Source organism: Chiloscyllium punctatum, chromosome 34, assembly GCF_047496795.1.
Source record: "Chiloscyllium punctatum isolate Juve2018m chromosome 34, sChiPun1.3, whole genome shotgun sequence".
Lineage (NCBI taxonomy): Eukaryota > Metazoa > Chordata > Chondrichthyes > Orectolobiformes > Hemiscylliidae > Chiloscyllium > Chiloscyllium punctatum.
The window spans coordinates 28,477,932-28,500,452 of record NC_092772.1 but is presented as its reverse complement, the minus strand read 5'-3'; positions in this window follow the sequence as shown (position 1 = coordinate 28,500,452).

Here is a 22,521-nt window from a genome sequence, read left to right as displayed (position 1 = left end):
CCCTACATCTCTTCCGCCCACTCTCTCTCTCGCCCATTCTCTCACTCTCGCCCACTCTCTCTCGCCCACACTCTCTCTTGCCCACACTCTCTCTCGACCATTCTCTCTCTCTCGCCCACACTCTCACTCTCTCCCACTCTCTCACTCGCCCACACTCGCACTCTCACCCAGTCACACTCTCACATACTCTCTCTCACCCACTCTCTCTTTGGCCCAGTCTCACTCTGACCCACTCTCTGTCTCACCCACACTCTATCTCGCCCACACTCTCTCTCACCCACTCTCTGTCTCGCCCACACTCTCTCTTGCCCACTCTCTCTCGCCCACTCTCTCACTCTCTCCCACTCTCTCTCTCGCCCACTATGTCCCTCTTCCCCCCCCCACTCTCACCCACACTCTCTCTCTCGCCCACTCATTCTCACATTCACCCACTCTCTGTTGCCCACTCACTCTCGCCCACTCTCACTCTCACCCACTCTCTTGTCTTGCCCACACTCTCTCTCGCCCACACTCTCTCGCCGACTCTCTCGCGACCACTCTCTCACTCTCTCCCACTCTCTCTCGCCCACTCTCTCACTCTCTCCCACTCTCTCTCGTCCACTCTCTCCCACTCTCTCTCTCGCCCACTCTCTCACTCTCTCCCACTCTCTCACTCGCCCACTCACTCACTCTCGGCCAGCCTCACTCTCACCCACTTTCTGTCTTGCCCACACTCTCACTCGCCCACACTCTCTCGCCCACTCTCTCTCGACCACTCTCTCCCACTCTCTCTCGCCCACTCTCTCACTCTCTCTCACTCTCTCTCTCGCCCACTCTCTCACTCTCTCCCACTCTCTCACTTGCCCACTCACTCACTCTCGGCCAGCCTCACTCTCACCCACTCTCTGTCTTGCCCACACTCTCTCTCGCCCACACTCTCTCGCCCACTCTCTCTCGACCACTCTCTCACTCTCTCCCACTCTTTCTCTCGCCCACTCTCTCACTCTCGCTCAGTCTCACTCTCATCCACTCTCTGTCTCGCCCACATTCTCTCTTGGCCACTCTCTCTCTCGCCCAATCTATCACTCTTGCCCACTCTCTCTCGCCAACACTCTCTTTCGCCGACTCTCTTTTTCCCACTCTCTCACTCTCGCCCACTCTCTCTCTCGCCCACTAGGTCCCTCTTCCCCCTCTCAATCTCACCCACACTCTCTCTCTCGCCCACTCTCTTTCACCCACTCTTTCTCTCTCTCACCCACTCTCTCTCACACAATATCTCTTTCACCCAGTCTCTCTCTCACCCTCACTCCCTCTGGCCCACTCTCTTTCTCGCCAACCCTCCCTCTGTCCCCTCACTCACTCTCGCCCACACTCTCTCACTCCCACTCTCTCTCTCGCCCTCTCACTCTCTCACCCACTCTCTGTCGCCCACTCTCTATCTCTCGCCTACTCTTTCTCTATCGCCCACTCTCTCTCTCGCCTTCACTCTCTCTCTCACCCACTCTCTGTCGCCCACTCTCACTCTCTCCCACTCTCTCTCTCGCCCACTCTCTCACTCTCGCCCAGTCTCACTCTCACCCACTCTCTGTCTCGCCCACACTCTCTCTTGCCCACTCTCTCTCGCCCACTCTCTCACTCTCTCCCACTCTCTCTCTCGCCCACTATGTCCCTCTTCCCCCTCACTCTCACCCACACTCTCTCTCGCCCACTCACTCTCACTTTCACCCACTCTCTGTCTCGCCCACACTCTCTCTTGCCCACTCACTCTCGCCCACTCTCTCTCTCTCGCCCACTATGTCCCTCTTCCCCCCTCACTCTCACCCACACTCTCTCTCTCGCCCATTCACTCTCTCTCTCGCCCACTCTCTCTCGCCCACTCTTTCTCTCTCTCGCCCACTCTCTCTCACCCAATCTTTCGCCCAGTCTCTCTCTCGCCCACACTCTCTCTCACCCACTCCCTCTTGCCCACACTCTCTCTCTCGCCCACACTCTTTCACACCTACTCTCTCACTCTCTCACTCTCTCTCTCCCACTCTTTTGCTCGCCCACTCTCTCTCTCGCCCACTCTCTATCTTTTGTCCAGTCTCACTCTTGCCCACACTCTCTCTCGCACATTCTCTCTCTCGTCCACTCTCTCTCGCCCACACACAATCTCGCCCACTCTCTCTCACCCACTCTTTCTTTGGCCCAGTTTCACTCTCACCCACTCTTTCTCTCGCCCACTCTCTCTCTCGCCCATTCTCTCACTCTCTCCCACTCTCTCTCGCCCGCTCTATCACTCTCGCCCAGTCTCACTCTCACACACTCTCTCTCGCCCACACTCTCTCTCGTCCACACTCTCTCTCGCCCATTCTCTCACTCTCACACACTCTCTCTCACCCACACTCTCTCTCGCCCACTCTCTCTCTCGCCCATTCTCTCTCTCTCGCCCACACTCTCTCACTCTCGCCCAGTCACACTCTCGCACACTCTCTCTCACCCACTCTCTCTTTGGCCCAGTCTCACTCTGACCCACTCTCTGTCTCACCCACACTCTCTCTCTCGCCCACTCTCTCACTCTCTCCCACTCTCTGTCTTGCCCAGTCTCTCATTCTCGCCCAGTCACACTCTCGCACACTCTCTCTCACCACTCTCTCTTTAGCCCAGTCTCACTCTGACCCACTCTCTGTCTCACCCACACTCTATCTCGCCCACACTCTCTCTCGGCTACTCACTCTCTCGCCCGCTTTCTCTCTCTCACCCACTCTATCACTCTCGCCCACTCTCTGGCCAACACTCTCTCTCACCCACACTCTCTCTCGCCCACTCTCTTACCTTCTCCTACTCTCTCTCTCGCACACTCTCTCATTCTCGCCCTCTCTCTCGCTCGCCCACGCTCTCTCTCGCCCACTCTCTCTCTCACCCACTCTCTCCTGCCCACACTCTCTCACGCCCACTCTCTCTCTCACCCATTCTCCCACTCGCCCACTCTCTCTCGCCCACACTCTCTCTCTACCACTCTCTCTCGCCGACTCTCTCACTCTCACCCACTCTCTCACTCTCACCCAGTCTCACTCTGACCCACTCTCTCTCACCCACACTCTCTCTCACCCACACTCTTACTCTATCCCACTCTCTCTCTCGCCCACACTCTCACTCTATCCCACTCTCTCTCTCGCCCACACTCTCTCTCTCGCACATTCTCTCACTCTCGCCCACTCTCTCTCGCCCAAACTCTCTCTCGCCCACACTCTTACTCAATCCCACTCTCTCTCTCGCCCACACTCTCACTCTATCCCACTCTCTCTCTCTCCCCAAACTCTCACTCTCGCCCAGTCACACTCTCGCACACTCTCTCTCACCCACTCTCTCTTTGGCCCAGTCTCACTCTGACCCACTCTCTGTCTCTCCCACACTCTCTCTCACCCACTCTCTCACTCTTGCCCACTCTCTCTCGCCCACTCTCTCTCTCGCCCTCTCTCTCACTCTCGCCCACTCTCTCTCTCGCCCACTCTCTCACTCTCGCCCTCTCTCTCGCCCACTCTCTCTCTCGCACTATGTCCCTCTTCCCCCATCTCACTCTCACCCACAATCTCTCTCTCGCCCACTCTCTCTCCCCCACTCTCCCTCTGCCCCCTCACTCACTCTCGCCCACACTCTCTCTCTCACCCACACTCTCTCTCGCCCACTCCCTCTGCCCCCTCTCTCTCACCCACTCTCTCTCGCCCATTCTCCCTCAGTCCCCTCACTCACTCTAGCCCACACTCTCTCTCACCCACTTTGTCTCACCCCCACTCTCTCACTTCCACTCTTTCTCTCGCCCACTGTCTCTCGCCCACTCTCTGACGCACACTCTCTCACCCACACTCTCTCTCGCCCACTCTCTCTCTCGCGCTGTCACTCTCTCACCCACTCTCTCTCTCGCCTTCACTGTCTCTCACCAACTCTCTGTCGCCCACTCTTTCTCTCGCCTACTCTTTCTCTATCGCCCACCCTCTCTCTCGCCCACACTCTCTCGCCCTCTCTCTCTCGCCCACTCTTTCTCTCACCACTCTCTCTCACCGACTCTCGCCCACTCTGTCTCTATCACCCACTCTGTCTCTCTCCCACTCTCTCTCTCACCAACTCCTAACACGCCCAGTTTCTCTCTCACCCACTCTCTCTCTTCCACTCTCTCTCTCACCCACTCTCTCACTCTTGTCCACTCTCTCTTGCCCACTCTCTCTCTCGCCCAGACTCTCTCTCTCGCCCACTCACACTCTCTCTCGACAATCTCTCTCTCGCCCACTCTATTTCGCCCACTCTTTCTCTCTCTTGCACACTCTCTCTCACCCAATCTTTCTTTTGCGCAGTCTCTCTCTCACCCAAACTCTCTCTCGCCCACTCCCTCTTGCCCACTCTCTCACTCTCGCCCACTATCTCCCTCTGCCCCCTCTCTCTCACCCACTCTCTCTCGCCCATTCTCCCTCTGCCCCCTCACTCACTCTTGCCCACACTCTCTCTCGCCCACTTTGTCTCACCCCCACTCTCTCACTTCCACTCTTTCTCTTGCCCACTGTCTCTCGCCCACTCTGTCTCTATCACCCACTCTGTCTCTCTCCCACTCTCTCTCTCACCAACTCCTCACACGCCCAGTTTCTCTCTCACCCACTCTCTCTCTCTCTCTTCCACTCTCTCTCTCACCCACTCTCTCACTCTTGCCCACTCTCTCTTGCCCACTCTCTCTCTCGCCCACTCTATCTCTCGCCCACTCCCTTTCGCACACTCTTTCTCTCTCTCACCCACTCTCTCACTCTCGCCCACACTCCCCCCCTCTCTCTCTCGCCCACACTCTCTCTCGCCCACTCTCTCACTCTCGGCCACACTCTCTCTCGCCCACTCTCTCACTCTCACCCACTCTCTCTCTCATCCACTCTATTTTTCGCCCACTCTTTCTCTCTCTCGCCCACACTCTCTCTCTCTCGCCCATACTCCCTCTTGCCCACTCTCTCACTCTCGCCCACTCTCCCTCTGCCCCCTCACTCTCTCTCGCTCACACTCTCTCTCGCCCACTCTGTCTCACCCCCCCACTCTCTCTCCCACTCTATCGCCCACTCTTTCTCACCCACTCTCTCTCTCACCCACTGTCTCTCGCCCACTCTCTCTCTCGCCTTCACTCTCTCTGACCCACTGTCTGTCGCCCACTCTTTCTCTCGCCTACTCTTTCTCTATCACCCACTCTCTCTCTCGCCCACACTCTCTCGCCCTTTCTCTCTTGCCCACTCTCTCTGTCGCCCACTCTTTCTCTCACCACTCTCTCTCACCGACTCTCGCCCACTCTGTCTCTATCGCCCACTCTTTCTCTCTCCCACTCTCTCTCTCTCACCAACTCCTAACTCTCCCAGTTTCTCTCTCACCCACTCTCTCTCTGTTCCACTATCTCTCTATCCCCCACCCTCACTCTCGCCCACTCTCTCTCTTGCCCACCCTCTCTCTCCCCCACACTCTCTCTCACCCTCACTCTCTCTCTCACCCATTTTCTCTTTCGCCCAGTCTTTCTCTCGTCTATTCTCTCTCTCCCTCTCTCTCGCCCACTCTCTTTCTCGTGCACTATCTCTCTCTGCCCCCTTTCTCACTCTCACGCGCACACTCTCTCGCCCACACCTGCTCTCGCCCACTCTCTCTCTCTCTCTCGCCCACTATCTCCCTTGCCCACACTCTCTCACCCCCAATCTCTCTCTCGCCCACTCCCTCACTCTCACCCACTCTCTCTCACCCCACTCTCTCACTTCCACTCTTTCTCTCACCCACTCTCTCACTCCCACTTTCTCACTCACACGCTTTCTCTCGCCCACTCTCTCTCTCATCCCCTCTCTCTCTCTCGCCCACTCTCTGTCACCCCCACTCTCTTTCTTGCCCACTCTCTCCCTCTGCCCCCTCTCTCACTCTCGCACACTCTCTCTATCGCCCACTCTTTCACTGTCGCCCACTCTCTCCCTCTGCCCCTCTCTCATTCTCTCCCACTCTCGCTCGCCCACTCTCTCCCTCTGCCCCTCTCTCATTCTCTCCCACTCTCGCTCGCCCACTCTCTCACTCTCTCCCACTCTCTCTCTTGCCCACTCTCTCTCTCTCGCCCACTCTCCCTCTCGCCCACTGTGTCTCGCCCAGTCTCCCTCTCGTCCTCTCTCTTTCCAAATGTCTCTCTCTCACCCACTCTCACTCTCGCCCACTCTCTCTCGCCCACTCTCTCTGTCGCCCACTCTCTCTCTCTCGCCCACTCTCTCTCTCGCTCAGTCTCTCTCTCGCCCGCTCTCTCCCCCACTCTCTGTCTCGCCCACTCTCTCTCTTGCCCACTCTCTCTCGCCCACTCTCTCACTCTTGACCACTCACTCTGTCTTGCCCACTCTCTCGTCCGCACACTCTCACCCGCCCATTCTCTCTCCCTCACCCACTCACTCTCTCTCTCTCGCCCACTCTCTCTCGCCCCCACTCTCTCTCGCTCACAGCCTCTCATGCCCACTCTCTCTCACCCTTTCTCTCACTCTCGCCCACTCTCTATCTCTCACGCATTCTCCCTCTCTCGCCCACTCTCTCTCACCCACTCTCTCACTCTCTACCACTGTCTCTCGCCCACACTCTATCTCACCCAATCTCTCTCTCACCCACTCTCTCACTCTCTCCCACTCTCTCTCGCCCACTCTCTCTCTCTCGCCCAATCTTTCTCTTGTCCACTCTCTCTCGCCCACTCTCACCCCCACTCTCTCTTGCTCACACTCTCACGCCCACTCTCTCTCTCGCCCACTCTCTCACTCTCGCCCACTCTCTCTCTCTCGCCCACTCTCTCTCTCGCCCACTCTCTCTCTCCTGCCCACTCTCACTCGCCCATTCTCTCTCCCTCGCCCACTCTCTCTCTTTCGCCCACTCTCTCACACCCCCACTCTCTCTCACTGACACCCTCTGTCAACCACTCTCTCTCACCCATTCTCCCTCTCTCGCCCAAACTCCCTCGCCCACTCTCTCGCCCACTCAAGCTCTTGCCCACTCTCTCTCTCATGCCCACTCTCTCTCTCTCACCCCCACTCTCTCTCGCTGACACCCTCTGTCGCCCACTCTCTCTCTCACCCATTCTCTCTCTCTCGCCCACTCTCTCTCTCGCCCACTCTCTCTCGCCCACTCTCTCTCTCGCCCACTCTCTCTCTCGCCCACTCTCTCTCTCGCACACTCTCTCTCTCTCATGCCCACCCTCTCTCGCTCACCCCCACTCTCTCTCGCTGACACCCTCTGTCGCCCACTCTCTCTCTCACCCATTCTCTCTCTGTCGTCCACTCTCTCTCTCGCCCACTCTCTCTCACCCACTCTGTCTCTCGCCCACTCTCTCTCTCACCCACTCTCTCTCTCGCCCACTCTCTCTCACACCCACTCTCTCTCTCTCATGCCCACCCTCTCTCTCTCACCCACTCTCTCTCTCTCGCCCACTCTCTCTTCGCCCACTCTCTCACTCTCGCCCACTCTCTCTCTCACCCTCTCTCTCTCTCGCCCACTCTCTCTCTCCCGCCCACTCTCACTCGCCCATTCTCTCTCTCCCTCGCCCACTCTCTCTCTCTTTCGCCCACTCTCTCTCACCCCCACTCTCTCTCGCTGACATCCTCTGTCGCCCACTCTCTCTCTATCACCCATTCTCCCTCTCTCGCCCACTCTCCCCCGCCCACTCTCTCTCGCCCACTCTCTCTCTCGCCCACTCTCTCTCTCGCCCACTCTCTTACTCTCTCCCACTCTCTCTCTCGCCCACTGTCTCTCTCTCTCTCACACACGCTCTCTCGCCCACTCTCTCTCTCTCTCGCCCACTCTCTCTCTCCCGCCCACTTTCTCTCTCACCCACTCTCTCGCTCTCATCCACTCTCTCTCTCACCCACTCTCACTCTCTCCCACTCTCACCCTCGCCCGCTCTCTCACTCTCACCCACACTCTCCCTCTGCCCCTTCACTCACTCTCGCCCACTCTCTCTCACTCTCTCCTGCACCACCCTCACTCTCTCCAGCCCTTCGCTCTCACTTGCACCCTCTGTCGCTTACTCCCCTCTCTCTCACTTATCCCCGTCTGTTGCTCTCTCTCGCTCTTGCTCTATCTCTCTCTTGCTCTTCCTGTGTCATTCTCTCCCTCTTTTGCTCATCTGCTCTCTCGCCATCTCCCCCTCTCTTGCTCCTCCTTTCTCTCCCTCATTGTCCCCTCTCCCTCACACTGTCTCATCTCCCCTCTTGTCCCCTCTCTCTCCCCTCTCTCTCCCTCTCTCTCTTCCCCTCTCTCGTCCACTTTCTCGTCTCCCTCTCGCATCCCCTCTCTCTCCCCCTCACGTTCCCTCTCTCTCCCCCATCGCCCCCTCTCCCTCGTCCCCTCTCTCTCCCTCTCTCACCCCCGCTCTCTCCCCCCTTTCTCCCTCTCTCGCCCCCATCAGTCCCTCTCTCTCTCCCTGTATCGTCCACTTTCTCTACCTCTCTCTCCATTTCTCTGCCTCCCTTGTCCCCTCTCTCTCCCACCATTGTCCCATCTCTGTCCATCCCTCATCCCCTCTCTCTCCCCCTCTCGTCCCCTCTCTCTCCCTCCCTCGTCCCCTCTCTCTCCCCATATCGTCCCCCTTTCCCTCTCCCTCCCTCTCTCTCCCCCCCATTGTCCTCTCTCTCTCTCTCTCGCTCTCTCCCTCGTCCCCCCTCTCTCCCTCTCTCATCCCCTCTCTCTCCCACTCTCTCTCACTCTCTCTCCCCGCATCGTCCCCTCTCTCTCCCCGTATCGTCCCCTTTCTTTCCCTCTCTCTCCTTCTCTCGTCAACCTCTCTCTCCCCCCCTCTCTCCCTCTCTCGCCCCCCATCGTCCCCTCTCTCACCCTCATTCGTCCCTTCTCTCTCCCTCTCTTATCCCCACTCTCTCACCCTCTTGTCCCCGTCTCTCCCCCATTGTCCCCTCTTTCTCCCTCTCTTCCTTCTCTCTCCGTCTCTCTCTATCTTTCTCCTCCATCGTCTCCTCTCTCCCTCTCTCGTCCCCTGTCTCACCCCCATGGTCCCCTCTCTCCCCCTCTCTCTTCCTCTCCCCCATCCTCCCCTCTCTCTCCCCTCTCGTTCCCCTCTCTCCCCATCGTCCCCCCTCTCTCCCATCTCTCTGCCCTCACTCTCTCCTTTCTTTCCCTCTCTCATCCCCTCTCTTTCCACCTCTCGTCCCCTCTCTCTCCCCCTGTCTCGTCCCCTCTCTCTCCTGCTCTCGTCCCCTCTCTCTCCCACATCATCCCCTCTCTCCCCCATCGTCACCTCTCTCTCCCCTCTCTCGTCCCTCTCTCCCTACTCTCATCCCCTCGCTCTCCCCTCTCTCTCCTTCTCTAAAGCCTCTCTCTTCCCCACTCTCTCCCCCTCTCGTCCCCTCTCTCTCCCCATTCTCCCCTCTCTCTCCCTCTCTTTCCCCCTCTCATCCTCTCTGTCACCCGCCATTGTCCCCCCTCTCTCACCCTCTCTCCCCTCTCTCCCTCCCCTCTCTGTCTCACTCACGTGTCCTCTCTACCTCTCTCGTCACCGCTCTCTACCCCTTCGTCCTCTCTCTCTCTCTCCCTCTCGTCCCCCCTCTCTCCCCCATCATCCCCTCTCTCTCCACCTCTCATCCACTCTCTCTCCCCCATCGTCCCCTCTGTTTCCCCTCACTCTCTCCACCATCATGCCCTCTCTCTCCCCAATTGTCCCCTCTCTCTCCCTCTCTCTCCTCTATCTCCCTCACCCTCCCCTCTCTCTCCCCCCATCGTCCTCTGTCTCCCCCATCATCCCCTCTCTCTCCCTCTCTCTCACCTCTCTCTCCACTCTCGCTCCCCCCTCTCTCTCCACATCGTCCAGTCTCTCTCCCTCTCTCTCTCTCCCCAATTGTCCCTCCTCTCTCCCTGTCTCTCCTCTATCTCCCTCACTCTCCCCTCTCTCTCCTCCCATCGTCCTCTCTCTCCCCCATATCCCCTCTCTCTCCCTCTCTCTCACCTCTATCTCCACTTTCGCTCCCCTCTCTCTCTCTCCACATCGTCCAGTCTCTCTCCCTCTCTCTCTCTCCCCTCTCTCTCCCCTCTCTCTCCCTCCATCGACCCGTCTCTCTCCATCTTTCTACTGCCCGTCGTCCCCTCTCTCCCCTCTCTCTCCCCTCTCTCTCCCCTATCATCTCCTCTCTCTCCCTCTGTCTCCCCCCATTGTCCCCTCTCTCCCCGTCTCTCGTACCCTCTCTCTTCACATCGTGCCCTCTCTTTCCCCCATTGTCCCCTCTCTCTCCCTCTGTCTCCCCCCATTGTCCCCTCTCTCCCCGTCTCTCGTACCCTCTGTCTTCACATCGTGCCCTCTCTTTCCCCCAGTCGTCCCCTCTCTCTCCCTCTCTCTCCCCCCATTGGCTCCTCTCACTCTCTCTCCCCTCTCTCCCTCTCTCTCTCCCCTCACTCTCCACACTCTCTCCCCTCTCTCCCCACATCGCCCCTCTCTCTCCCCCTCTCTCCCGCCTTTCCTTCTCTCGTCCGCTCTCTCTCCCCCTCTCGTCCACTAGCTCCCCCTCTCATCACCTGCTCCCCCCTCTCTTGCCTCTCTCTCTCTCATCACCTCACTCCCTCTCTTAATCCTCTCTCTCCACCCTCGTCCTCTCTCTCTCTCTCCCCCTCTTTTCGCACTTCTGTTTCAATTATCCCTCCCCCCTCTCTCTGCCTCTCTCTCCTTCTCTCGTCCACCCTCTCTCCCCCCTCGTCCCCTCGCTTCGCCCTCTCATCACCGCTCTCCCCCTATCTCTTCCCCTCTCTCTCGACCACTCTCTCTCCAATCACGTCAACTCTCTCTCCCCTCTCTCGTCCCTTCTCACCCCCCCTCATCCAATCTCTCTCCCCTCTCTCGTCCCCTCTCCCTCCCCCTCTCTCTGCCTCTCCCGTCCCCTCTGTCTCCCTCTCCCTCCCCGTCACCCCCATCGTCCCCGCTCTCTCCACCTCTCGTACACTCTCTCTGCCCCATCATCCCCCCTCTCTCCCCCTCTCGTCCCCTGTCTCTCCCCTCACCGACCCTTCTCTCTCATCCCCATCCCCACCCTCCCATCTCGTCCCCTCTCTCTCCCTCTCTCCTCCCCTTTCTCTCCCTCCCCTCTCTTTCCCTCTCTCGTCCCTTTTCTCTCCAGCCTCATCCTCTCTCTCTCCTCCTCTTGTCCCACCTCTCTTGCCCTCTCTCTCTCCCCTCTCTCCCCACTCACTGCCCCCCTCCGCCCATCATCCCCGCTCTCTCCCCCTCTCGTCCCCTCACTACCCCCTCTCATCACCTCTCTCCCCTCTCTCTTCCTCTCTCTCCGTCTCTCTCTCCTCCCTATCACCTCTCTCGTCCCCTCTCTCTTCCCCTTTCTCCCTCTCTCGTCCCCTCTCTCTACCCCCATCATCCCTCTCTGCCCCCTCTCTCTCCCCTCTCTCTACCCCCATCGTCCACTCTCATTCCCTCTCTCAGCATCTCTCTCCCCCTGTCATGCCCTCTCTTTCCCCCCATCGCCGGTCTCTCATCCCCTATCGTCCATTTTCTCTCACCCCCATTCCCCCTCTCTCCCCCTTGTCCCGTCTCTCTCCCTATCTCCTCCCCTCCCTCTCCCTCCCCTCTCTCCCCCTCTCTCCTCCCCTCTCTCTCCCTCCCCCTCTCCCTCTCTCGTCCCATCTCTCTCCACACTCGTCCTCTCTCTCTCCCCCTCTTGTCCACCTCTCTTACCCTCTCTCTCTCCCCCCTCTCGCCCCTTCTCACTCCTGCCTCCCCCGCCATCGACCCCTCTCTCTCCACACTCGTCCTCTCTCTCTCCCCTCTTGTCCCACATCTATTACCCTCTCTCTCACACCTCTCTCCCCCTCTCACTCCCCTCTCTCCCCCATCATCCCCTCTCTCTCCTTCTCTCGTCCCCTCTCTTTCCCCCTCTCGTCTGCTAGCTCCCCCCCTCATCACCTGCTCCCCCCTCTCTTCCCCCTCTCTCTCTCTCGTCCCCTCTCTCTCCTCCTCATGTCACCTCTCTCGCCTCTCTCGTCCCCGCTCTCTCCTTCTCTCTCCCCGTCACCCCCATCGTCCCCGGGCTCTTCCCCTCTCGTCCCCTCTCTCTCCCCCATCATCCCTTGTCTCTATCCCATCCTCCCCTCTCTCTCACACTCTCGTCCCCTCTCTCTCCCCCATCGTCCCTTCTCTCTCACACCTTTTCACTCTCTCCCCTCTCGTCACCTCTCTCTCACCTCTCTCCTCCCCTCTCTCTCCCTCACCTTTCTCTCCCTCTCTTGACCCTCTCCCTCCACCCTCGTCCTCGCACTCTCCCCCTCTTGTCCCACCTCTCGTACCCTCTCTGTCCCTCCACTCTCCCCCTCTCACGCCCCCACTATCCCCCCATCGTCCACTCTCTCCCCTCCTCTCTTCCCCTCACTCCCCCCTCTCATCACCTCTCTCCCCCACAACTTCCCCCCTCTCTATCTCTCGTCTCCTCTCTCTCCCCCTCATTTCACCTCTCTCTCCCTTCTCTAGTCCCCACTCTCCCCCTCTCATCCCCTCTCTCTCCCCTTTCTCGTCCCCTCTTCTTACCCCTCTCTCCCTCTTTCGTCCCCTCTCTCTCCACATCGCCCCCATCCTCCCCTCTCTTTCCCCCTCTCGTACCCTCTCTCTTCCACATCATCCCCTCTCTCTCCCCTTCTCCTCCTCTCTCTCTCCACCTCTCGTCCCCTCCCTCTCCCCCTATCATCCCTTCTCTCTCACACCCGTCCACTCTCTCCCTCTCTCACCCCCTCTCCATCCCTCTCTCCTCCCCTCTCTCTCCCTCCCCCTCTCCCTCTCTCAATCCTCTCTCTCCACCCTCCTCCTCTCTCTCTCCCCCTCTCGTCCCACTTCTGTTACCCTCTCCCTCCCCCTCTCTCCGCCTCTCACTCCTCCACTCTCCCCCATCATCCCCCCTCTCTCCTTCTATCGTCCCCTCTCTCTCCCCCCTCTCGTCCCCACGCTCCCCTGTATCATCACCTCTCTCCCCCTCTCTCTTCCCCTCTCTCTCGTCCACTCTCTCTCCCCCTCACGTCACCTCTCTCTCCCCTCTCTCGTCCCCTCTCCCTCCCCCTCTCTCTCTCCCTCTCTCATCCACTCAGTCTCCCTCTCTCTCCCCGTCACCCCCATCGTCCCCGCTCTCTCCACCTCTCGTCCCATCTATCCCCCCCATCATCCCCTCTCTCTCTCCCCCATCCTCCCATCTCTCTTCCTCTCTCGACCTTTCTTTCTCCCCCTCTCGTCCCCTCTCTCTTCCCCCATCGACCGTTCTCTCTCACCCCCTCTCGTCCCCTCTCTCTCCCTCTCCCCTCCCCTCTGTCTCCCTCCCCTCTGTTTCCCTCTCTCATCCCTTCTCTTTCCACCCTCGTCCTCTCGCTCTCCCCCTCTTGACCCACCTCTCTTGGCCTCTCTCTCGCCCCTCTCTCCCCCCTCACTGCCCCCTCTCCGCCCATCGTACCCTCTCTCTCCCCCTCTCGTCCCCTCACTATCCCCTCTCATCACCTCTCTCCCCTCTCTCTTCCCCTCTCTCTGTCTCTCTCTCGGCATTATCACCTATCTCGTCCCCTCTCTCTCCCCCTTTCTCCCTCCCTTGTCCCCTCTCTCTTTACCACTCTCTCTATCATCCCCTCTCTCTCCCCTCTCTCTACCCCCATCGACCACTCTCTCTCCTTCTCTCATCACGTCTCTCCCCCCTCATGCCTTCTGTCTCCCCCCATCTTCCCCTCTCAAACCCCTATCGTCCCTTCTCTCTCACCACCATCCCCCCTCTGTCCCTCTTGTCCCCTCTCTCCCTCTCTCCCCCCTCTCTCCCTCCCCTCTCTCTCCCTCTCTCCTCCCCTCTCTCTCCCTCCCCTGTCTCCCCCTCTCTCCTCCCCCCCTCTCCCTCCCCCTCTCTCCGTCTCTCATCCCATCTCTCTCCACACTCGTCCTCTCTTTCTCCCCCTCTTGTCCCACCTCTCTTACCCTCTCCCTCCCCCCTCTCTCTCCCTCTCACTCCCCCTCTCCCCCATCGTCCCCTCTCTCTCCACACTCGTCCCCTCTGTCTCCCCCTCTTGTCCCACCTCTCTTACCCTCTCTCTCCCCCCTCTCTCCCCCTCTCACTCCCCTCTCTCCCCCATCATCCCCTCTCTCTCTCCCTCTCTCATCCCCTCTCTCCCCCATCGTCCCCTCACTCCCCCCTCTCATCACCTCTCTCCCCTCTCTCCCTCTCTCTCCCCTCCCTCTCACCTCTCTCGTTCCCTCTCTCTCTCTCTCTCCCTCTCTCGTCCCCTCTCTCTCCCCCCATCATCCTCTCTCTGCCCCCTCTCTCCCCTTCTCTCTCCCCTCTCTCTACCCCCATCGTCCCCTCTCTCTTCCCCATCGTCCGCGCTCTCTCCCCCTATCATCCCTTCTCTCTCACCCCCGTCCCCACTCGCTCCCCTCTCGTTCCCTCTCTCCCTCTCTCCTCCCCTCTCTCTCCCTCCCCTCTGTTTCCCTCTCTCGTCCCTTCTCTCTCCACCCACGTCCTCTCGCTCTCCCCCTCTTGTCCCACCTCTCTTGGCCTCTCTCTCGCCCCTCTCTCCCCCCTCACTGCCTCCTCTCCCCCCATCGTCCCCCTCTCTCCCCCTCTCGTCCCCTCACTACCCCCTCGAATCACCTCTCTCCCCTCTCTCCCTATCTCTCCCCTCCCTCTCACCTCTCTCATTCCCTCTCTCTCCCCCTTTCTCCCTCTCTTGTACCCTCTCTCTACTCCATCATCCCCTTTCTGACCCCCTCTCCCCCTTTCTCTCCCCTCTCTCTCCCCCTCTTGTACCTTCTCTCTCACCCCCGTCACCCCCTCCCTCTCTCGTCCCCTCTCTCTACGTCTCTCGTCCCCTCTCTCTCCCCCCTCATCCTGTCTGTCTCCCCCTCTTGTCCCATCTCTCTTACACTCTCTCTCCCCCCTCCCCCTCTCACTCCACCTCTCTCCCCCCATCGTCTCCTCTCTCTCCCCCTCTCGTCCCCTCACTCCCCCCTCTCATCACCTCTCTACCCTGTCTCCCTCTCTCTACCCTCCCTCTCACCTCTCTCGTCCCCCCTCTCTCTCCCTCTCTCCCTCTCTCGTCCCCTCTCTCACCCCCATCATCCCCACTCTGCCCCCTCTCTCCCCCTCTCTCTCCCCTCTCTCTAACCCCATCGTCCCCTCTCTTCCCTATCGTCCCCTCTTTCTCCCCCATCATCCCTTCTCTCTCACCCCCGTCCCCACTCTCTCCGCTCTCGTCCCCTCTCTCCCCTCCTCTCTTCCCCTCGCCCCCTCTCATAATCTCTCTCCCCCTCTGTCGTCGTCACTCTCTCCGTCTCTTGTTCCCTCTCTCTCCCTCTCTAGCCCCCTCTCTCTCCCTCTCTCGTTCCCCCTCTCTCTCACTCTATCGTCCCCTCTCTCCCCCCTCTCGTCCCCTCATTCCACCCCGCTTGTCACCTCTCTCTCCCTCACTCTCACCTCTCTTGCCCCCTCTCTCTCCCCCCTCTCGTCCCCACGCTCCCCTGTCTCATCACCTCTCTCCCCCTCTCTCTTCCCCTCTCTCTCTCGTCCACTCTCTCTCCCCCTCACGTCACCTCTCTCTCCCCTCTCTCGTCCCATCTCTTCCCCTCGTATCCAATCTCTCTCCCCTCTCTCGTCCCCTCTCCCTCCCCCTCTCTCACTCCCTCTCTCAGCCCCTCAGTCTCCCTCTCTCTCCCCGTCACCCCCATCGTCCCCGCTCTCTCCACCTCTCGTCCCCTCTCTCTCCCCCCAATCATCCCCTCTCTCTCTTCCCCATCCCTCCTCCCCTCTCGTCCCCTCTCTCTCCCACTTCCCTCCCCTCTCTCTCCCTCCCATCTCTCTCCCTCTCTCGACCTCTCTTTCTCCCCCTCTCGTCCCCTCTCTCTCCCCCCATCGACCCTTCTCTCTCACCCCCATCCCCCCTCCCCTCTCGTCCCCTCTCTCTCCCTCTTCCCTCCCCTCTCTCTCCCTCCCCTCTGTTTCCCTCTCTCGTCCCTTCTCTCTTCACCCTCGTCCTCTCGCTCTCCCCCTCTTGTCCCACCTCTCTTGGTGTCTCTCTAGCCCCTCTCTCCCCCCTCACTGCCCCCTCTTCCCCCCATCGTCCCCTATCTCTAACCCTCTCGTCCCCTCACTACCCCCTCTCATCACCTCTCTCCCCTCTCTCTTCCCCTCTCTCCGTCTCTGTCTCGGCGTTATCACCTCTCTTGTTCCCTCTCTCTCCCTCTCTCGCCCCCTCTCCCTCCCTCTCTCCTCCCCTCTCTCTCCCTCCCCCCTCCCTCTCTCAATCCTCTCTCTCCACCCTCCTCCTCTCTCTCTCCCCCTCTTGTCCCACTTCTGTTGCCCTCTCCCTCCCCCTCTCTCCGCCTCTCACTCCTCCACTCTCCCCCCATCGTCCCCTCTCTCTCCTTCTCTTGTCCCTCCTCTCTCCCCCTCTCGTCCCCACGCTCCCCTGTATCATCACCTCTCTCCCCCTCTCTCTTCCCCTCTCTCTCTCGTCCACTCTCACTCCCCCTCACGTCACCTCTTTCTCCCCTCTCTAGTCCCCTCTCTCCCCCTCGCATCCAGTCTCTCTCCCGTCTCTCGTCCCCTCTCTCCCCCCTCATCCAATCTTTCTCCCCTCTCTAGTCCCCTCTCCCTCCCCCTCTTTCTCTCCCTCTCTCGTCCCCTCTGTCTCCCTCTCTCCCCGTCGCCCCCATTGTCCCCACTCTATCCACATCTCATCCCCTCTCTCTACCTCATCATCCCCTCTATCTCCCCAATCATCCTATCTCTCTCTCTCCCTCTCTCTCCCTCTCTCATCCCCTCTCGCTACCCCCATAGACCCTTCTCTCTCACCCCCATCCCCCTCCCCTCTCGTCCCCTCTCTCTCCCTCTCTCCTCCCCTCTCTCTCGCTCCCCTGTTTCCCTCTCTCGTCCATCTCTCTCCACCCACGTCCTCTCGCTCTCCCCCTCTTGTCCCACCTCTCTTGGCCTCTCTCTCGCCTCTCTCTCCCCCCTCACTGCCCCTCTCTCCCCATTGTCCCCTCTGTCTCCCCCTCTCGTACCCTCACTCCCCCCTTTCATCACCTCTCTCCCCTCTCTCTTCCCCTCTCTCCGTCTCTCTCTTGGCCCTATCACCTCTCTCGTCCCCTCTCTCTCCCCCTTTCTCCCTCACTTGTCCACTCTCTCTACCCCCATCATCCCCTCTCTGCCCCCTCTCTCCTCCTCTCTCTCCCCTCTCTCTACACCCATCGTCCACTCTCTCTCCCTCTCTCATCACCTCTCTCCCCCTCTCATGCCCTATCTCTCCCCCCATCTTCCCCTCTCTCTCTCCCTCTCGTACCTTCTCTCTCACCCCTGTCTCCCCTCCCTCTCTCGTCCCCTCTCTCTCCCCCTCATCCTGTCTGTCTCTTGTCCCTCTTGTCCCATCTCTCTTACATTCTCTCTCCCCCCTCTCCCCCTCTCACTCCACCTCTCTCCCACCATCGTCTCCTCTCTCTCCCCCTCTCGTCCCATCACTCCCCCCAATCATCACCTCTCTCCCCTCTCTCCCCCTCTCTCCCCTCCCTCTCACCTCTCTCGTCCCCTCTCTCTCTCTCCCTCTCTCCCTCTCTCCCTCTCTCGTCCCCTCTCTCTCCCCTCTCTCTACAACCATCGTCCCCTCTCTCTTCCCTATCATCCCCTCTCTCTTCCCCTGTCATCCCTTCTCTCTCACCCCCGTTCCCACTCTCTCCGCTCTCGTCCCCTCTCTCCCTCTCTCCTCCCCTCTCTCCTCCCCTCTCTCTCCCTCTCTCGTCCCTTCTCTCTCCACACTCGTCCTTTCTCTCCCCCTCTTGTGCCACCTCTCTTTTCCTCTCTCTCCCCCTCTCTCCCCCGCTCACCCCCTCCACCATCGTCCCCTCTCTCTCCTCTTGTCCCCTCTCTCCCCTCCTCTCTTTCCCTCACCCCCTCTCATAATCTCTTTCCCCCTCTGTCTTCCCCTCTCTCTCCGTCTCTTGTTCCCTCTCTCTCCCTTTCTCACCCCCTCTCTCTCCCTCACTCGTTCCCCCTCTCTCTCCCTCTCTCGTCCCCTCTCTCCCCCCTCTCGTCCCCTCATTGCACCCCTCACGTCACCTCTCTCTCCCCTCACTCTCACCTCTCTCGTCCCTTCTCTCTCCCCATCTCATCACCTCTCTCTCCCCTCTCTCATCCCCGCTCCTTCCCCCTCTCTCTCCCCCCCCTCTCGTCCCCACTCTCTCCCCCTCTCTCTCCCTCTCTCGTCCCCTCTCTCAACCCCCATCATCCCCTCTCTCTCTCTCCATCATCCCCTCTCTCTCCCTCTCTCGTCCTCTCTCTCTCTCTCTCTCCCATCGACCCGTCTCTCTCTCCCCCAACATCTCCTCTCTCTCCCTCTCTTTCCCCTCTCTCTCGCCCATCGTTTCCTCTCTCTCCCCCCATCGTCCCATCTCCCTCCCCCTCTCCTTGCCTCTCTCTGTCACACTGTCTGTCTCTCTCTCAGCTCTCCATCCCTCTCTTGCCTCCTCTGTCTCTCTCGTGCCCCTCTCTTTCATCCCTCTGTCTCTCGTTCGCCTCCCCTCTCTTTTGCTGTCCCTCTCTCTCCCACTTCCTCTCTCTCTATCCCTCTCTCTGTCCCCCTCCCACACTCGCATTCTCTATCTCTTACTCTTCCTATCTCTCTCTGACTCTTCCTCTCTCTCATGTGCTCTCACCCTTTCTCACGCTCTCTCTCTCCCTCTCTCGCTCATCTCACTCTCTCTCGCTCACTCACTCGTGCTCTGTCTGTCTGTCTCTCTCTCTCTTCCTCTCTCTCAATCCTCCCTCCGTCTCTCACCTCTTCTTTCTCACTCTTACTCTATCTCTCTCTATGTCTGTCTGTTGCTCTCTCTCTCTCTCCTTATCTCTCTCAGTCCTCCCTCCCTCACCTCCACTCTCTCTCGCAACTCTCTCATCTCTCTGTCTCCAGCTTGCTCACATCTCTCGCTCTGCCCTCCTCTCTCTTGCTCTCCCCGAATCTGTTTCTCGCTCTCCCTCTCACACTTGCTCGTGCTCTCTCTCTCTCTGTATCCCTCTCCCTTTCCCCCCTCGCAGTCTCTCCCCTCTCTCTCCCTCTCTCTCCCCCTCGTTCTCTCCCCCTCGCTCTCTCTCTCTCTGTCGCCCCTCTCTCGCCCCTCTCTTCCTCTCTTTCGCTCACTCTCTCCCTGTCTCCCTGTCTCCCTCCCTCGCTCTCTCCTCTCTCTTGCTGTCTCACTCTCTCTCTCATATCTGCCCCCTCTTTCCCTCTCTCTTGCACCTTTCTCCCTCTCTCTTGTTCTCTCTCGTTCTCTTTAGTTCTCTTTCTCTCTCGTTCTCTCTCTCGTTCTCCCTCTCTCACTCTCTCTCTTTATCCCTCTGTCTATCACCCCCCCCTTTCTCTCTACCCCCTCTCTCTCTGTCTCTCTCCATATCTCTCTTTCACACCCCCTCTCTCTCATCTCTGTCACTCACTCTCCCCCTGTCTCTCACAAACTCTCTCCCTTATTCCCATTCTCTCTTCCCGTCTCTCTCGCTCTCGCAACCTCTTCTCCTCTGCCACCCCTCTCCCTGTCGCTCTCTTTCGCCCGTCTCTCTCTCTCTTACCCCCCTCGATCTTTCTCTTGCTCACTCTCTCCCTCTCTCTCTCACCCATTTCCTCCCTCCCTCCCTCTCTCTCTCTGTCTCGTCCTCTCTTGCTCCCTCACGCTCGCTCTCACCCTCTCTCTCTCTCTTGCCCATCTCTCTCTCGACCACCCCCCCCCACACACTCCCGTCTCCTTCTTGCCCTTGCTCTCTCTCACCATTTCTCTCTCTCGCCCTCGCTCTGTCTCTCGTCCGTCTCTCTCTCGTCCCGTCTCTCTCTCTCTCTCTCCCTTTCTCTCTTGCCCCCTCCCTCACCCCTCTCTCTCTCTCCCTTTCTCTCTTGCCCCCTCCCTCACCCCTCTCTCAGTCTCACACTTTCTCTCTTGCCCCCTCCCTCACCCCTCTCTCAGTCTCACCCTTTCTCTCGCCCACTCTCTCTCTCCCAACCCTCCCTCTCATTGTCTCCTCCCGTGTATCTCTCTTTCTTTTCCGCACCCGATCTCTCTCTTGCCCCTCTCTCTCCCTGCCCCTCACTCTCTCTCCACCTTCTCCCACTCTCGATTCCACTTCCTCGGTGACTCTCTCTCTCTCTCTCTCTCTCTCTCTCTCTCCAGCTCCTTCCGTTTCTCTTCGGCTGAATCTCTCTCCCTCCCTCCCTGTCTATCTGCCACACACTGTCTCCCTGGTCCTTCCCTTCCCCTCTGACCCAGAGACTGGGGTATTGGTGGTGAGGCTGAGTGTGCGATGGTGGGGATGGGATATGGGAGAAGGGGGGAATGTGGTAGAGATGGAATTACAGAAGGGAGACAGAGGCGGCAAGAGAGAGAGAGTGGGGGGAGGGGGAGAGGGAAGAATGGAGGCAGGTGTAGAAACCTGTTTTGGGGGTGTGTGTGAGAGAGGGGGATGAGGGAGAATGAAGAGGAGAGGTGATGGAAGAGAGAGAGAGGGAGAGAATTGAGGAGGAAGAGTGGGGGATAGGAAATGGGGAGGCCAGGTTGGAGTGGGGGGGTCAGAGGGAGTTAAACCCAGCTCCTGAGCTCAGGGCGCGGTTCCCTCCCCTTCCCTGAGGACCAGGACTTGGGGCTGAGTCTGTCTCTCTCCAGCTCAGCTTCTCCAACACAAAGACACACAACAACATCGGTCACTCTGCTGCTCGGCACGCTTTAATAAACATTTTTATTGATTACAAATGTAAGTGATGGATACAGTCAGTGGGATGGTGCCTTTTCTCACTGGCCCCTGAGTTGTGAGAAACATTGAAATATTTCCGTGTAACCCCCCTGTGGGATAAGGATGGACAAACCAGCGCTACCCTCAGTCTGTTACAAAGCGACAGGCTGCTCCATCACTGAAACACTGAACTGAAATGAGAAAATCCCGGATGGATTGATTAATGAGGGAATTTGATGGATGGATGGATTTGGGTGAAGGGATATTTCAGCACATTCTTCAGCTGCTGCCTGAACTTAGTCTGGGTCACGGCATAAATCACGGTGTTTGTGCAGCAACTGAGGAGCTGCAGCATGAAGCCCAATTCCCCCACAAAGGGATGGAGAAACACAGACTTATACCCAAGATACCACATCCGGGCCCATATAGAAAACAGCATTAACGTTGACCATAACAGGATGAAATTGGCCGAGATCACAAACAGTAAAATGATGGATTTTTTTCGGTTTCTCATTTCAGTGTCAGACTGAGCATCCCCATTGGTGTGAGCGCGGAGTCTCCTGCGGGCTCTGCTGGTCACTATAATGTGTCTGACGGTGAGAACATTGAGCAGCAGAATCAGGAGAAATGGGACACACGGGGTTAGAATGTGGTGGAGGAACTCGATTGTGACCCAGACAATGGAGGATACAACAGCGAGTGTTACATCACAAAACCAGGGCTCGTTCATCAGCCAATACCGAGCCTCGAGCATAAAATACCAGGAAATGTTCTTTAAACAGCTCAGCACAGTCACTGCTCCCAGAACCACAGCCGCCGTTTTCTCGCTGCAATATTTACTTTTCAGCTTCTGGGAACAAATGGCCACAAACCGATCAAAGGTGAAAGTGACGGTGAACCAGACAGAGCAGTCAGCGGCTGCATAAAGCAGGACGGCGTGGATATTACACACGGGGACGGAGTCCCTCAGGAAATAAAACTGTTCCCGATAAACAATGGGAATGTGTCTCAGGATCAGGTCGAGGATAATGACCAGGAGATCCGCCGCTGCCATGGCCCCCAGGTAACGTCTGACACATGGAGACAATCCACAATCTTTATAAAGCAAGACGTAGATGGTCACTACGTTAACTGTGAGGAAGGAAAACAAACCCATTATCCATCAGCCTGGAGGCAAAGGGACCCGTTTGATCGGGGACACAGTGAGATTTTCAAATGTGTCCCTGTATTCAGGGATTTATTAAAATAATTGGAGCTGGAATAACAAATGGGAAGGTCGGAATTACTGACAAAAATGTGACATAAACCACAAGAAACCCTCCCTCCCCAAACACACAGAGACACATCCATAAGGACAGATGGTTTCTAAAACATTCCCACACACTCGATCACTCGAGAGCAGACACAGGTAACTCCTTCCCAGTTCCTAATACAGAGGGTGGGAACGTTGCTGTCCTGAAGGATTCTCTCCCAGTTTCCTGAAGACAAACGGAGTTTGGGAATTCCTGTATTTTGGTCTAAATTGTGGTCGATCCTGTGTTGTGGAGAAATGTAAACGCAGGGAAAACGTATTCCCCCCTTTAACTGCCTGAGGGGCCTTCGGAACAGTGTCTCCTTCTCCCTGGAACGGGATCTCTTCCCTCGGGATCTTACCGTTTGTTCAATTCACTGACGTCCGGCCGTTCACAAACAATGTCAGGGACAGAACGTTCCGGGGAATGTCAGTTATAGAATGTTGGGGACAGAACGTTCCGGGGAATGGCAGTTATAGAATGTCAGGGACAGAACGTTCCGGAGAATGGCAGTTATAGAATGT